Below are 16,229 nucleotides of genomic sequence, written 5' to 3'. Positions count from 1 at the left end.
TCTAGGTTTCAAGGATTTGTCTTAGCGCTTCTTCGTGGAAGCGGGCGTCAGAGGATCTGACGGCATATTATAATTACACCGCTTACCAAAAACTAACCTAGCACAATCTAACCTTCTTTTTATAGTGCGCTTATTAAACCTAGCACAAAACCGACACCCGACTACGTCGTGGTCCGGTCCCAAACAAGGAATACAAAGAGAGTGATAATCCCTATGCGGTATCTGTTTCCCACAAGAAATACAATTATTCACTTTTTCTGACATCCGGAATTAACTGAGGCAAGAAAAAACAAAAATATTCCCCAACGGGGTACTTAGCCCAACTTGGTTTCGGTCTGAAACTCAGAATACGAAAATTTCAGAACGCCGAACGGCACTTGCAACGCTGCTTCTGCATCAGACCATGTGGCAAAAAAGACTGAGGATATGACGTCGGTCATGCGCTTTTATACCCTGACGCTCTGATGTCAGATCTGAGCGCCATGACCGACGTCAGCCTAATACTTTGGTATTCGGGCCGACCGAGGACAGCGGACTACCCATATGTAAGGACTGCAGCAATGTGAGATGAAGAACATCTGGAAGAATGAATTGCACATATGTACATAGTTTTAAGGAAAATAGATGGGGGTAGGGAAACAACACTGGAGAGGACATAAAGGGACAAGGGAAACATTAGACATAGATGAGCACAGAAATGGCAGGAAACATTAAGAAGTAAAGCACAACAGAGGTACTGAAAAACAAAGACAGGAGAAGGGGACTAAAATGGGTGGAAGAAAACTGTTGGGAATGATTAGTAGGAAAAGAAAGGGGGATCAAGGAGAGAAAATGGAGGAAGACAAAGGAAGATAAAGGTAGATAGAGGCAGAAAGTAGAAGTCTGAAAATGGAGGAAATAGGGACCAGAGGATGGGAAGACAGGAGGAAAGATGGAGGAACAATTGAGAGGATGGAGCTGACTATTGAAATAAAATCATGGAACATTAATGGATTATGGAAGAATATAAAGTGTGAGAGGGTGTCAACGCTTCTATGGAAAACTAAAGCATGCATGCTAGCCCTACAGGAAAAGCATTTAAAAAAAGAAGAGCATACTAGATTAAAAGGAGTGGGCTATGATGTACTACAAAGCTCCTCGTGTGGTAACAGAGGACAAAGAGGGGCAGTGTTATTAAAAAGAAGAAACTTACCTCTACAAGTAGAAAGTGATTTGGAGGGCGAGGAAGCATGATAAGGGGAGATTAAAAGGAGACTGGAGGGATGCAAGATAACTTTGGTGGTTATGTTCCCCTGCAAGGAAAAGTAAGAGAAATAAGGAATATGCTAGGAGAAATAGTGAAATTCTGGGAGGGTATGACTATTTGCATATGTAACTGGAATCAAACAAAAAGGAGGGAAGAAGTGGATGAGAGTCCAAGACAGTGGCAGCTTGTGATATCGGACTGCAGGACTGCAGCCCCCCAGCTGTGAACCACAATGGTGCAGTCCTACAAATCCTCCATACAAAGTGAATCCAGACTGCTGCCTTATCAGTCCAGATTCAGGAAGCAGACTGCTGATTCCCCACAAGTCTATGCAGTGCTAACTGCATAGACTGGAAGGGGATCGGACTGCAGAGTCAGCAGTCTTGGAACATTCCCAGGAAAGAGCAGAGAAACCAGAAGTCTTCATTCCAGTACGAATGCATGATTACTGAAGCTGTGAGTTTACCGTTATGATTGCAGGAGAAAGCTATGTGGATTGATCATTACTGCAGATGCAGGTACAGGTGTGTGTGTGTGTGTGTGTGTGTGTGTGTGTGTGTGTGTGTGTGTGTGTGTGTGTGTGTGTGTGTGTGTGTGTGTGTGTGTGTGTGTGTGTGTGTGTGTCTGTGTGTGTGTGTGTAATGACCCAGTTGGTTTATACTGGTGGCTAGAGAGAACTCAAGATACCTGCTGGTGGTGGTTAGAGAATACCTCAGGCTTGAACTCCTTACCTTGGGTGCAGGTAACAGGAGCCTGAATTCCCTACCCACCACTATTTGTGAAACTTTTGCAGATTTTTGCCTCATAGTTTGTTCTGTTCTGTTCCTCATAAAGTCTGTGGTTTCTAAGTTTTTAATTCCTTAAATAGTTGATGGTGCAGTGGTAGCATTGTTACCTCACAGCTAGAGGTTCTCTGGTTTGATTCTTGGCTGGGGTGCCTTCTGTGTAGTGTCTGCATGTCCTCCCTGTGTTTATGTGGGTTTGCTCTGGTGTCCTCCCATGTTACAAAGGCATGTGTCTGCAGTATTTCTCCCTGGGCCTCTGCTGAAAATTGGCTTTTGTTCCAAGTCAGACTTTTCTGGTTAACAAATGTTAAATAAAGAAAATTGACAGGCATTTGAATTTCAGAGTTCATATTCTTCAGAAAGTACATAGTAACACAAAACCTTATATACTAGCAATTTTCTAAGTTTATAAGATGAATATTTGAAATTTGTCCCTATTTTTGGGACTGTATTCCCCCATTATTGGCTTCGTCCAGGTTTTTGTGCTAACGTTGAGAGCTATAGTGAGAACTGAATTCACTGAATATGTTTGAGGGCTGTATTCCCCCATTACTGGCTTTGTTCAGGTGTTTTGTGCTAAGAGGTTGACAGCTATGGTGAGAACTGAATTCCCTAAATGGTAGCCATTTAAGTTTCAGTCTTCCTGTCTTTCATAAAACATGTTATGTCCCATAAGCTATGCAAGGCCTTTTTGAAAGGTGCTACACTATTAAGGTCTCCTATCCGAGAACCTCTCCATCCTTGGGACTTAAGCTTAGTACTAGCTGCTAAGATCCTTCCTCCCTTTTGGCATAGTGGTATGTTGCTATGACTGTTTTGCACAGCATCCTGGGTTCAATACTTGGCAGTGAAATGCATGGTGGTAACACAGCATTTTATTCTAGCAACTTCCCAAGATTATACAAGCAATGTTTAAAATGTGTCCCTGGTTTTTGGGCTTTTGTCCCTCCCCAATACATTTTGTCTTTTTCCATATTTCTTGCGCTGCAAAGTTGAGAGATACAGCTGAGTGTCGAGTAGATTTTATAAGGAGCTGAGAGCTGCAGAGGAAGAGAAGTTTAGTCCTGATTATACTGAGACTGCTTGCATTGTTAATAGCACAACAGGTAGTATACTTGCTTTTGATGCAGAAGGCTGTGGGTTCTACTTTCACAATATGTAGATGCACTGCTGATATTGTACTGTGTTGTAAACGGGGTGGATACTGTCATCTTGAGAATGTCCTCTTTGGCAAAGATACCTAGTAACTATGAACCCGTCAGTTATTTGCCATCCATTCCCTATTGCAATATTACCAGCTTATCATTTTTTTAATGTAATATAGGCAATTTATTCCTCAAGGGCAACAGGCACTTTATTTGCAGATGAAACAATGAAATATAATGTTTTTTAGCAGCAACCTCTTCATTAGTTACAGATCTTTTTAATGTGGAATTATTTAGATGACTTTTACTTTTGCAGAGATTGTGCATCTTTACTGATACTGGTGGATTGTAGAAGTTTGAGTAGACTTTTATGATGGAAATGTTCTCAACTGGGCAGTTTTGTCATTATTGGTGCACGCATTTTGTTTCATTGTTTACTGGAAAAATGTGCAAAAAAAGAAGTTATGTCCTTATTATAACGTTCCATGTTTGTTGTCCTTTATCTCGCCTTCCTTCTTTCTGGTTGGGTTCAGAGCCCGATCTTGGCTCTGACTTGGCCACTTCTAAAGCTTGAAGAGTCCTTACTGGCTTGAGGCTAACCCCTTATCCCAGCATGTATAGCGGTAGCTACCCAGATCTCGTTTGTGAGAACTAACCACTAGATAGGAAAATTATGAATTACCCAATAAAAGAGGTAACTAAACAATAAAGGTTCCTTGTACTGACAACAACAGAAAAAACATGGTGACAAGGAGAATACCAAAGGCTGAAAGGCAAAGGAAACTCAGCCAGATAAGCCAAAAGGGAAATTCCTCTCAATCATCCAGGATGGGGGAAGGAGGGAGGGATGCAAGAAGGAAGGCGAGATAAAAGGACAAGAAACACGGAACGTTATGGTAAGGACATAACTTCTTATGTTATGTTGCCCATCTCGCCTTCCTTCTTTTTGGTTGGGACAGCGTCCCTAGCACCTAAATCCTGGGTGGCTCACTGGAAAAGAGACTTCAGAACCATGGAACCAAGGGATACCCTGTTCTGAGAGGCCATGTCCACTTTGTAATGAATAATGAAAGTATGGGGAGTAGCCTATGTTGCTGCCGCACAAATAGTACTAAAGGAAGCTTAGCTTGGAAGGCTATGGAGGCAGCCAAGGGCCTAGTGGAATGTCCCCTCACTTTTCTTGGGACTGACACATTCTGAGACTCACAAACATAAGTAATAGTATTGGACAGCCATTTTGAAAGAGTCACTTTGGAAACTGATGAGCATTGCTTGCTTGCTTTGAGAAAATGATACAAACAGTTGATCTGACTTTCTAATGTCCTTGGTGCTTTGAAGATAAAATCGTAATTGCCTGTGGACACCCAACTGATGTAATTTGTACTCTGCCTTGCTGCCATAATTTGAAAAGAAAACAGGAAGTTCAATTGATTGATTCAAATTATAGTCTGAGAAGACTTTTGGTAAAAAGGAAGGATTAGTTCTAAGAGATACTCTATCCTTGTGAAAGATCATATAAGGCGGGTGGATGGAAAGTGCCTGTAACTCGGAGACCCGCTTAGCTGCTGTAACCACAATCAGGGAGAGGGTCTTCCATGATAAGAACTTCAGAGGACAAGAAGTGGCTGGTTCAAAGGGAGGAAGGATCAGAGCAGCTAGTACTAAGCTTAAGTCCCAAGGATGGAGAGGTTCTCGGATAGGAGGCCTTAATAGTGTAGTACCTTTCAAAAAGGCCTTGCATAGCTTATGGGACATAACATTAGAACCTAGAAGGCCCACATGAAAATTAGAAATAGCAGCCAGTTGAACACGAATCGTAGCAGCTGCTTCTCCTTTTTTGAAGGTTTCTGCCAGGAAGTCCATGACTTTTGCAATTGGAGCTGTAAAGGGATCGATGTCATGTTGCTCGGCCCAGAAGGAGAACCTCTTCCATTTACTAGTGTAAAGCTTCTTAGTAGTTGGTTTATGGGAAGAGACTAAAATATGTTGAACCATAGGTGAGATATCAGGGAGCCTGGCTAGGATCAGAAATGGAGAAACCAAGCTATCAGCTTGAGAGTTTGAATAGAAGGATGAAGAGCACCTGACTGATGTGTCAGGAGGTCCAGAACCGGGTCTAGAATCCAAGGCTCCTCCTTCAGATAATGCGAAAGGAACAGGAACCATATCTGATGAGGCCAGTATGGAGCAATGAGGATCAGCTTGCAACTCAGCAACTTTGCTTTCTGAAGAACGTTTAGAATTAAAAGAAAGCAAGGAAAAGCATAAAGAATCCCGGGGAGCCAATCGTGGACCATAGCATCTCTGGGTGACTGTCCTGGAGGGGGAACTAGGGCAAAATAGTTGCTGCGGAAGATCATATCGGGCACAGCTTGTTTCCGAGACCACTCATGGGGCATGAGAATTGCCCTGCTGAGCTTGACCGCTATCAGGTTGGACTTCCCCGGAATGTGCATTGCAACCAGAAAATGCTGAGATGTGATCACCCATTGCCATACTCGAAGGGCCTCCTGACATAAGGGGTAAGATTTGGTTCTGCCCTGTTTGTTGATGTACCACACTACTGACATGTTGTCTGTCTGAATTGCTATATAGCCCAAAGGGAGAGAGTCGTGAAGTGCTTGCAATGCTAGTAATACCGCTCTCCTCTCCAGGATATCGATGTGCAAATGGTACTCATGGGTTTGCCAAGTTCCTTGGACTGTCTGTCCCAGATAATGCCCCCCCCCATCCTATCTGGGAAGCGTCTGTGATCATGGCTACCAGATGAGAGGCTAAGAGTGACTAGGGGAGAGTGGAGCCACCACTGTAGATCTTTCTTGCAAGCATCCATGATTAAGATCATGTGTGACACTGGCAAGTCCTGATATGACCACTGAGTGAAGAGGAGCCATTGCAGAATCCTCATGTGATAATGGGCTAATGGAACTAGAGTAATGGCAGCCACCATTAAACCCAAGACATTCAGGGCAAATCAAGCCTGAAGCTTTGATTTTGACAAAAGGAAAGAAACCTGACCTCGAATGGCAAGCACCCTTTCTTGTAAGAGCTTGGCTATCATGTCTCTTGTATTTAGCTGAGTGCCTATGAGAGTAATACACTGAGAGGGCAACAAGGCAGATTTTTCATAATTTATTGTGATTCCTAGGCATGCACAAGAGTGAATCATGTGGTTCCTGGCCCTTAGGAGATGATGCTCAGGGGTGGAAGTGAGGAGCCAGTCGTCTAGATAAGGAAACACCTGGAATCCCAAACGTCTCAGGTGAGCCGTGACTACTGCCATGCATTTGGTGAACACCCTGGGGGCTGTGGTGAGACCAAAGGGCAGAGCTCTGAACTGATAATGACTGGCTCCCAGCCGGAAGCGTAAATGTCTCCTGGACCACCTATCCATTTTTATATAGTATTACATGTCTTGGAGATCGATAGAGTACATCCAATCGTCCTGACCCAGAAAGGGTAGAATGGACTGCAGTGTCACCATTTGTAACTTGCTGAGATCCAAGATAGGTCTCCAGTCCCCTGTCTTCTTTGGAACTAAAAAGAACCTTGAGTAAGTTCCGGATTCTATCTGGTCTGCATGGACTTCCTGAATGGCTCTTTTTTGCACTAAAGTATTTACTTCTGCAGCTGCTTGATCCTGAAGATTGGGTGGAACATCTGGGATTGATGATTTTTGATTTCTTGGGGGTGCTTGGGAGAAGGAAAGTTTGTAACCCTGGATATTATGCACTGTACCCATTCGTCTTCTGTTATATCTTGCCAGGCTCTTGGGCACAGAGGTGAGCAGCTGGGCAATCCTTCAGGGATTCTGAATGGGTCTGGCAGAGAATGTATCCCTGTCGCCATATTGCGCCCCCCCCCCCGCTGCGAGGTCGGCATTTCCCATTATTATTTCCCCCTCTGCCTCTGGAATTATTTCCATGAGTGTCTGGCGAAGCTCCCTGGGATTTACAGAACTACATTTTGCCACTCTTTTGGCCTTTGGGATAAGGCTGGGATGGATTGGAAAAGCAGACTCCTATGGGAGAGAGAGTTTTGCCATCTCATTCACTCCTGGTAAGAGTCTCTCAAACTTGCAGCCTGAACAAGGCCGAGCCATCAAAGGGGGCGTTTGTAAAGGAGGGCTTGAAGGGGTCCACAAATTGACAAAGGCACATCCAAGAATGTCTGTGGAGAGCCACTCCTGTGCCTGCAGCCCTACTTGCTCCATATGCTGCGTAAGAAATCAAGGGCATGGAGGAGTTGACAATGGAGGTTAGGGTCACTAGCTGGTTAGTCGACTTGGAAGCCGCTCCCTCAGCTGAAAGATCCTGGAGCGTATCTCCCAGCTCTTTAAAGAGATCCCTCTGAAGCCTTGTAAAATGTGTCAAATAGTTCAGCGACTGAAGAGTAAAGGCCACTGAAGAGTAAACACGCTTCCTATACCTATCCATGGCTCTAGACTCCTTGTTTTTTGGATGGATAGAAGAGGAAGTCTCCACAAGTTCCTTCTTGGTGGCTGTTGCCACCACCATAGCATCAACTGGCATGCCTTTGGAGAGAAAGGTCTTGTCATCTGGTGCAGTCATGAATTTGTTTGGCCTTCTCGGAACAGGCTCCATGGTTTCTGGAGCACTCCACGTCTTTTGACTCACTACAGACAAAAGTGGGTTGAAAGGCAGAGACAGCCAGGAGGTGGAATGTCGGGAACCAAATGCATCCAGGTACATGGACTCGTCCTAAGAAGGGGCAAGGGACTTCCAGTTTCCCCTCTGCCTAAGGATCTCCAGAATGTCTGAGAATGAGACATCTTCAGAGGGGGACCATGGGGACCCTTCTGAGCCATTCAAGTCTGTGTCAGAGGTGACGGACTCAGGGGAGTCCACGTTTCCTCTTACATTTTTTCTTCCTGGGAACCTCCTCTGAGGCATGCTCAGGAGAGGTCTCGGAAGAAGAGGGGGTCACCCTGTGCAGCATCCTGGGGCATCGGTTCCCTATGCTTGGGATGGAAAGAAGGATACGAGGCAGACACCGGTATTGATGGGGACGAAGCCAATGGAGCTGAGGGTGGGGCCGTCTCGATGGACAGCACACTCCTCATCACCTTGAAGGCACAGCGATCCAGTACGGAGGGAGGCTCTGGCTCAAAGGAGCCTGGAGCCCTCCTCTGCACTAAAGACGACGGCTCCGAGGCAGATGTGGGAGTCAAAATCACCTGCACCAAAGCTCAGAGAGAGAGAGAGAGCGGGATCAGACAAGGGTCCAATACCACTTCCCCCTCGGAGCCGATGAGGGAGTCTCGGTGCCCAGACCCCTTGATGGAGCAGACTGTAGAGCAGGACGGGGTGAATGTCAGAACCAACAGAGCAAGGGTCATTGGAACCGATGGTTCCATCACTACTACTTCCATGCACTCCGGCTCCGAACTGGATGCATTCGCAGGAGGAACCGAGACAGGGGCTGGACCGGACAATGGCACCACTTCCTTCTGGGCTGGACCTGAAAACAATTGTACAAATGTCCGTGTCTTGAGCAGCCTCTTCATCACTCTCTCCACATCATCATCCGATAAACTCCTGGATGATCGAGAGGAGTGGGCCGAGGACCGGTGGCTGCCTGCTACTGACTGTAAAAGTGGTGACTGAGGCACAGATCTCACCAGATCCAAAGAAGGAGATTTCCACCTCTTTCAAGTCCAGGAAGGCTCCAAAGCCACAGATGGAGCTGCTGGAGAAAAGGAGTCCTCAGAGCCAACAATCTACTCTGAAGGATCCGAAGATTTTGATTTTGCCTTTGTTGGCGCTGAAGGTGAAGCTGACGATGATGCTAGCATATCATCAGATTTTTTTGGAAGGTTGAGTATCCGATGCAACCTCAACCTGGGGTTTTAACAATCATCTCAAAATCAGTTTGTTGCACCTCTCCTGCAAAACCCGTGCACTGAAGGCATGGCAAACAGAGCAAGAGTCCTGCAGGTGGACCACACCCAAACAATAAACACAACTCGTGTGCCCGTCCATAAGGGACATTTTTTGGCAACACAAGTCACATTTTTTAAAGCCTGACTGCTTTGTAGGTTCTTTAGACATCAACAAAACAAAGAGTGAAGCACAATAATAGTATAGAGATTTTTTTTTTCTTTTTTAGAAAGAAGTAGGGAATAAAGAGGGGGGTAGCCTCTAAGTTAAATCGCTACTGCTCCCAAAGGGAGAAAGCCTCTAAGATGGCTTCTCCCTAAGAAGCAAGGAGGGAAAAAGAAAAAACAGGCCGCTGACAACACACAGAAAAAGGCCTGAGAGGAAACAATGGCCTATCAACAGCAAACAACTGTAATGAGTATAGGGGATGATAAGTCAGGTAAACTCTAACTAGTAATGAAAACTAGCCTAAACAAACAATTTTTACAGAAAAAATTAACTACTTAGCCTGAGCCAGCAGAAGAAAATTTCAATGTTGCAAGTGGCAAACGAGATCTGGGTAGCTACTGCTATGCATGCTGGGATAAGGGGTTAGCCTTGAGCTAGTAAGGACTATTCACGCTTTAGAAGTGGCCAAGTCAGAGCCAAGATTGGCTCTGTACCCAACCAGAAAGAAGGAAGGCGAGATGGACAACATAACATCAATAAAGTTAAAACACCCTCTAACAACTGTACTGTATTATACAAGGAATATAATTTAATGCAATCAGGAAGGTGCATCACAGAACACGTGTATGTTTTGTGTGCAAGGAGCCTATCATTTGAAAATAGCCCAAAGTTAATCTTTATTTGCCATTAACCAAATGTATTTTCTTTGAATATGGGTTTCAATGCTGTTTCAATGAATGTGAGTTTCAGGGGTAGAGAGGTTTTAATGCTAAGTCTGTTTTCATTGTGAGACTGCGTTGCTTTGTTTAGCAGATGTCTTAGTGTTTGTGCTGTAAAATGCAAAATAAAACTTTCAAATGAAGTCCAAATCATTGTAGAAGTAAAGCAGTATGCACATTAGTATTTATTGTAAATGGGGTGAAATAGCCATGTAATGGTTCATTGGAATGGTTGCAGGGGGGAGGCTCCATTCGATCATGATTTTGTGAGAGGGAAGGATGGCAAACTCAAAGACAGCCCCGGCTGAACTATACCTCTCGACTGTCCAGATTTTCACAGAATGAATAGATTTTTGCTTCTTATTTTTGGTTTGTTCCTCATAAAATTTGTGGTTTTCTGGCAAATCATTTAGGAATTAAGTCACTAAATAATGACAGACACTGAGTTTCAGACTTCATAACCTTTAGAAAAATGCATGCTAAAGCAAGACCTGTTATTCTATCAACTGTCTCAGTTTATACAAGAGCAATTTTTAGTACTGTTTATATGTTCTCCAATATATTTGGCCTTGTCCAGATTTCCTGCATTAACATTTTGAGAGGTACGTACAGACAAATTGCTTTATAGAATTAGGCATATCCAAACCTCTCAACTGTCCCCGATTTTGGCTCAAAATGTTGCTCTTCCCCTAATAATCCCTCCATAAAATGGCAATTTTGGAAGAGAACATGGAGGGTTTACAATTAATAACTGTAACAATAAGAGTTATAGATTGCTTTTATTTCAGAAATGTATGCAGATTCTTTTATTTTGTCAGCTGCTCAAGTTAGCAGTACTAATATTAAAAAAGTGCCCCTTCTTTGACAGGTTCCCAGCTGTATTGTGTGGCTATTTTACATTTTTGCATAACATGTTTGGTCCTTTGCATCACATTTTTGGTCCAATTTTCATAAAATTGTGTTTTTTTGGCAAATTAGTGGCAAATCATTAAACACTGAAGTTATAAAATAATGACAGACATTTGAGTTTCAGATTTCATACCCTTCAGAAAATTCATACTAATGCAAGACCTACTATTCTATTATCTATGTTTATAACATCAATATTTAAAAATTGTCCTTATTTTTGGGACTTTGTCCCACTTCTATGTATGGCTTTATCCAGATTTCTTGCTCTGAGGTTGAGAGGTATGACAAATGTGTCAGGGCCATCACAGTCAGCTGGAGACATTTCAAATTGTGACATACTTGTTGCACCCCACTCCCCCATGTAGTGACTCTGGATGTGTCCAAGCAAGGCAAGAAGCAGTTATGCAGTGTAAATGTGTAGAGTATCCCCCCATCCAAGGAAGACACAAGTACTACAGTGGCTTACCATCTGTGCTTCATTTTGCAGAATGTTCTGGTTTCTGTCATATTTTTATACTGTTGATTTATGCTTATTATTATTCAGAAAGTGCCTGTTGCTCTGTGTTTAAGTAGCAATGCTTTAATGACCATCAGGTAAGCTTGTCTGAGATTGTAAGATGCAAGTAAGCTTTAATAAGCACACTGTTAAAGAATTGCCAACAGTGAAAGCCTTTCTGTTGTTGCCATGCAGAGAATACTTACATAACTAGATAAAGTATAAGCCTTGGGTATTGAAATCCATATGACAGTATTTGTAATAAAGGACAGGATTACATTATTTTCAGAAGCTCATCACATCTGTTGGAGACTTGCAGTAATCTTTGCAGGTTTTACCTGTAAACGAAACAGAATGCCAATCTATCATGTGTGGTCCATAACCTGTGCAGTAATCCTTTAGGCAATGTATCTTGAGCTTGTTTCTTGTTTGCTTTTCATTTTTTACTTTGATCATGTTTTCCCCATGAAACAAGTAGATAGTTGTTGTCAGGCAGCAGGCCTTTTTTGGATATGAAACATTTTTACAAGTGGGGGTATCACAGAGATTGCTACTTTCAGCATGTTACTTTGTACTTTAATAAAGCTGAATATAAATTATCATTAGAACTGCAGTGCAAGGAGAAGTGGTTTGAGTTGAGTGCTGCTTGTTTTTCTTATACTTGATTTTGATTGACATTCCAGTAATGTATTTAAAAAGCAATTTATTTTTTCATGCCTCACAACCTTTTTGTTTCCATCTAGATATTAAGTAAGCTGTCATGCAGCCAATGCATTGAAATATTTTTTTTCTTCTGCACTTCATTTTGTCTTGATTGGACTCTCATGATGACAGTTTGGCACCCAGGGCAGTGTATTTAATTAAAGTTACAGTTTTTGTGGTTTTTGAGCAAAGCCCCTCCTCTTCTAGTTGGCCATACCCCTTCCCATTGACCCCACCTATTCAGCTGTCTCGTGCAGCCCCCCTTTGATTTGAAGTCAGCAGCTGCCACTGTTCCAAGAGCACTCAGATTAACAAAAGAAGGGATGTTTATGAGGAAATACTTTAAGTTGGTAGGATGGAAGGATGTTAGAGATACAGATGAGGAGGACGGAGGTGATATTAGCACCAGAATATACATATTATTCAGCAAGATATCATATGAGGTTAAGAATCAACAGGTGTTATACATTAAGACAGTATCTGTATATGATAAAGGAGGTGCTGATGGAACCAATCACACAATCCAATTATGCAATAATAGGAGTAATGGCTGAGGTTGGAAGGGAAGAGGACCTGGAAAGACATTGGATGGTTCCAAATAAATTGCTCAATTGGGAAGAAGAATGCAGGGTACCACAAGGCTAATACAAGAAGTATTGCTAGAAAGCAAGGATGATAAGGTTAGTTCATGGGATATAATAAAATGAACAATTTGAAAGTAGATACAGGTTTAACCAGATGGAGAGAAAGCTAGAGGCAGAGAAAAAAAAACAAAACAAAAGGAAAACAAGTAGGAGCTGATTTAAATGCAGAGGGGGAAAAGGAAGGGGAAAACAGGAGTAAGCAAAAACAGAGGGAAATAAAAAAGGAGATACAACAATGGGGAGATGAAAGAATATGGGAACAGAGAATAGCAGTAGAAGGGGTATACATTAAGGTCACGCCCTGGAAACAATCAGAGAAGAGGAAATAAGGGTGGTATGGGAGAACATGACTAAAGGCAGGTCACTAGGCAGTGATATGTTACCAGCTGGGTTCTGGGGGCTCCAAAACAATCTGGTAATAAAGAGTTGGCCAAAGATGTTCAATTCCATACTAGAAGGAGGGACAGTTCCCAACTCTTGGAAAGAGGCATTCATTTCTGTAATATGCAAAGAGGGGGAATACCACAGACATCTGGCCTCCTGCAAACTAATATCAGGGCTAAACCATGACTATAAGTGTTTTATGATAGTACAGGTAGATATGGTGGGAGAAACAATATTGAAGTTGATTAAAGAGGACCAGACAGGCTTTGAAGGAGGGGGGGAGAAGAACACAGATAACATAATTAGAATGCTGCTATTAATGAAGGCTTCTCATAAGACTGAGAGAGATTGCTTTAACTCCTTCACTCCAATGGAGATGAAGAAGTTTGCAGTGTAACTTCCAATGGGGCGGAGGCTAATCCTTTTGACAGAATCAAATTATGTCTTCACATTTCAAATAAATGTTCATATCTCTGGAACCATAGGTATTATGAAAGAAGTATTCCAAAAAACACTTGACCAGGTTGACTGTGGGGTTTTGCGGGAAGTGGAGGAATGAATGGGGTTTACACAGAAGTGGGTAGAGATGTTACACAGAATATATAAATGGGAAACTGCAAGAGTGAAGATAAGGGCCATGCTGTTGTGCAAGGTGTATACAAGAAGAGGAAAAAGGCAAGGGTGCCCCCTTTCGCCACTGCTTTTTGCCATATACAGAACCATTGGTAGAAAAGATCAAAGAGGTTACATGTGGCGGTGGTGGGGGGAGGGTACAGTTGTGTAAGTTGAACTTACCATAACAGTAGATATTCAAATGATCACTGCTGCAGTAGCCTTAGCTATACGAGTTATATCTTTCCAAGACTACAACAGCCAGCTCCAAAGCTTCAGGATATCTTCCAAGTGCCCAAACTGTCAAGCAGCTCAAGCTGAACTGACTAAAAGACAAGTTCTGAGCTCTCCTGCCAGCAGAAACAGGAAGCCTGAGCCCTGAAAGGACAATGCTAAGAACAATAAAAAATATATGTCCACACCTTGACATAAAAACACACAAAAAAGGGGGATGGAGGAAAGGAAGGAATGGCTACTGCAGCAGTGATAATTTGAACATCTACTGTTATGTTAAGTTTAACTTAACACAGCTGTACTATGTTCTTCATATTGATCATAGCTGCAATTGCCTTAGCTATAAAGGTAGATTACTACAGCTAACTATATTTGGGAGATGGAAGGGAAAGGGTGCAGGAGCCACTGATAATGGTCCTAGCAATGCTTAATTTAGACCGAGAGAAGGAATCAGGATTAAAGAGCTTTGTAAAAAATATGTACAGAGGACCAAGTAGTAGCTTCTAAAATACTTCAAGAATCCAACCCTTTCCAAAAAGCCAAAAGTTGAAACCAAGGCCCTGGCACAGTGGGTCTTGACCCTGCTTGGAATAGATTTGTTATGCTGAGTACAACAAAATGTAATAGCCTTAGACAGACATTTGGAAATAGTCTTTTTTTGCACAGGTTGTCCGTTCTTCTTACCTAGACAAGAAACGAACAATTGATCCAAAGATTTGAAAGATTTAGTTCTGTCAAGACAGTACTTTTTCTGTGTGTGGACATCCAAGGTATGCCCCGGGATTCATGAAGCTCAGCGCAAGGCCAGCATTAGGCTTGCGCCGACCGTGCGGCATGTAGATGGTGCAGTAGCACCAAATGCATATTAATGAAGGTGCACTGCCGCCACAGCCACGTGCATAGGAAAAGAGCGCGAGTGCATAGGGCGTGTCGAAGTGCCGCACGGAGGCATGGAAATGTCAGCTGTCAACGTGCAACCTAAAATGCTTGAATATAACAATTTTCCTGCAGTAGTAATCACACCTGTCAGTGTCCGTGGATACTGAAACGTATGCAAAGCATGAAAGACAGTTCTTGCGAACACAAAATTAACAAGCAAATACAAATGCACGGTAGGAAATATCGAGTCTCCATCCCTCGAACAAATGACATTGAAAACCGTGTGCCTGTATTCTAACGCAGTGTAGATAGTTATACCAAGTGGAAGTGAAATGCATCATGTTAGCGCACTGCCAATAGCTACGTCTAGCTCAATGGTCAGTGTTACCAGCTGTCCCACATTGTGAGGAATAGTACACAGCTGGGCAGTTGTGTCCATACCAAAACCATGATAAATGTAAATATCCAACAACTGTATGACAGAATTATATCCCACATCGCATGTAATAGTCACATACAATAGGTATGTCCGTATGTAACATACCACATGTGAAAAGAAATAGAATAAGCAAGAAAACGAAACAGAAGGAGCATATAAACTGCTACAACAATAAGCTAACATGTAGGCAGAAAACAAAAGTATTACCCGTAGTACTAACCGTGGGTATGTGTTGTCCTGTAAAATCAGATTTGTGTCTGGAATATATCCCATCCTGGACATATAAAAAGGTGGCACCCTACCACTGGTCAGAGCAGTCGGCCAAAATCCGCCATATGCGGTCCAAGCCTTACTTGTCAGGATGTGTCACAGTTGAACGGGTATTACCCGGGTGTACCAACCATGTCATGAAAGTTAAGTATGGGTGTGTACCTATATGCGTGATGTACAGCATATGGAAGGTGAAACATGCCAGGGTAGTCCACACAACCATACAGGTACCTGACATATGTAGTGTATGCAATGTGTTCCCTTGACCGTGTCATGGGCCATCAACCAAAGAAGTGATGGATGGAGTGTCAGGAATATGTGTGTGGGGGGGAATTGGTAATGGTATAATCCACAAAGGCGAGACTGTGTTGGATGCAGAATAGGTGAACTGGAGGTGTATGAGGGAGGAGCGGGTGAATCAGAAAGAAACACAAAGAACAAGTATACACATCTGCAATACAACCTGACAGGCCATACTGTAGAACACAATCACACAAACATATGAATATTAAAATGTGTGATACACATGTACAGAAACGTCACCGGCACATACCCAGAGAATGGTCTGGATGGAACTGGCCCATCCAAATGCAACATACCTGGATGCATAATTGAATACTCATCATCCACTCCACAGCACATAACCCGCCCCCATACCTGAACATCCACCAAATCCAGCCATACTCGGCCTAATAGC

This window comes from Protopterus annectens, chromosome 4.part0 (genome assembly GCF_019279795.1).
Source record: "Protopterus annectens isolate FY-2018-M chromosome 4.part0, PAN1.0, whole genome shotgun sequence".
In the NCBI taxonomy this organism is placed as follows: Eukaryota; Metazoa; Chordata; order Ceratodontiformes; family Protopteridae; genus Protopterus; species Protopterus annectens.
This window is presented reverse-complemented; position numbering follows the sequence as displayed.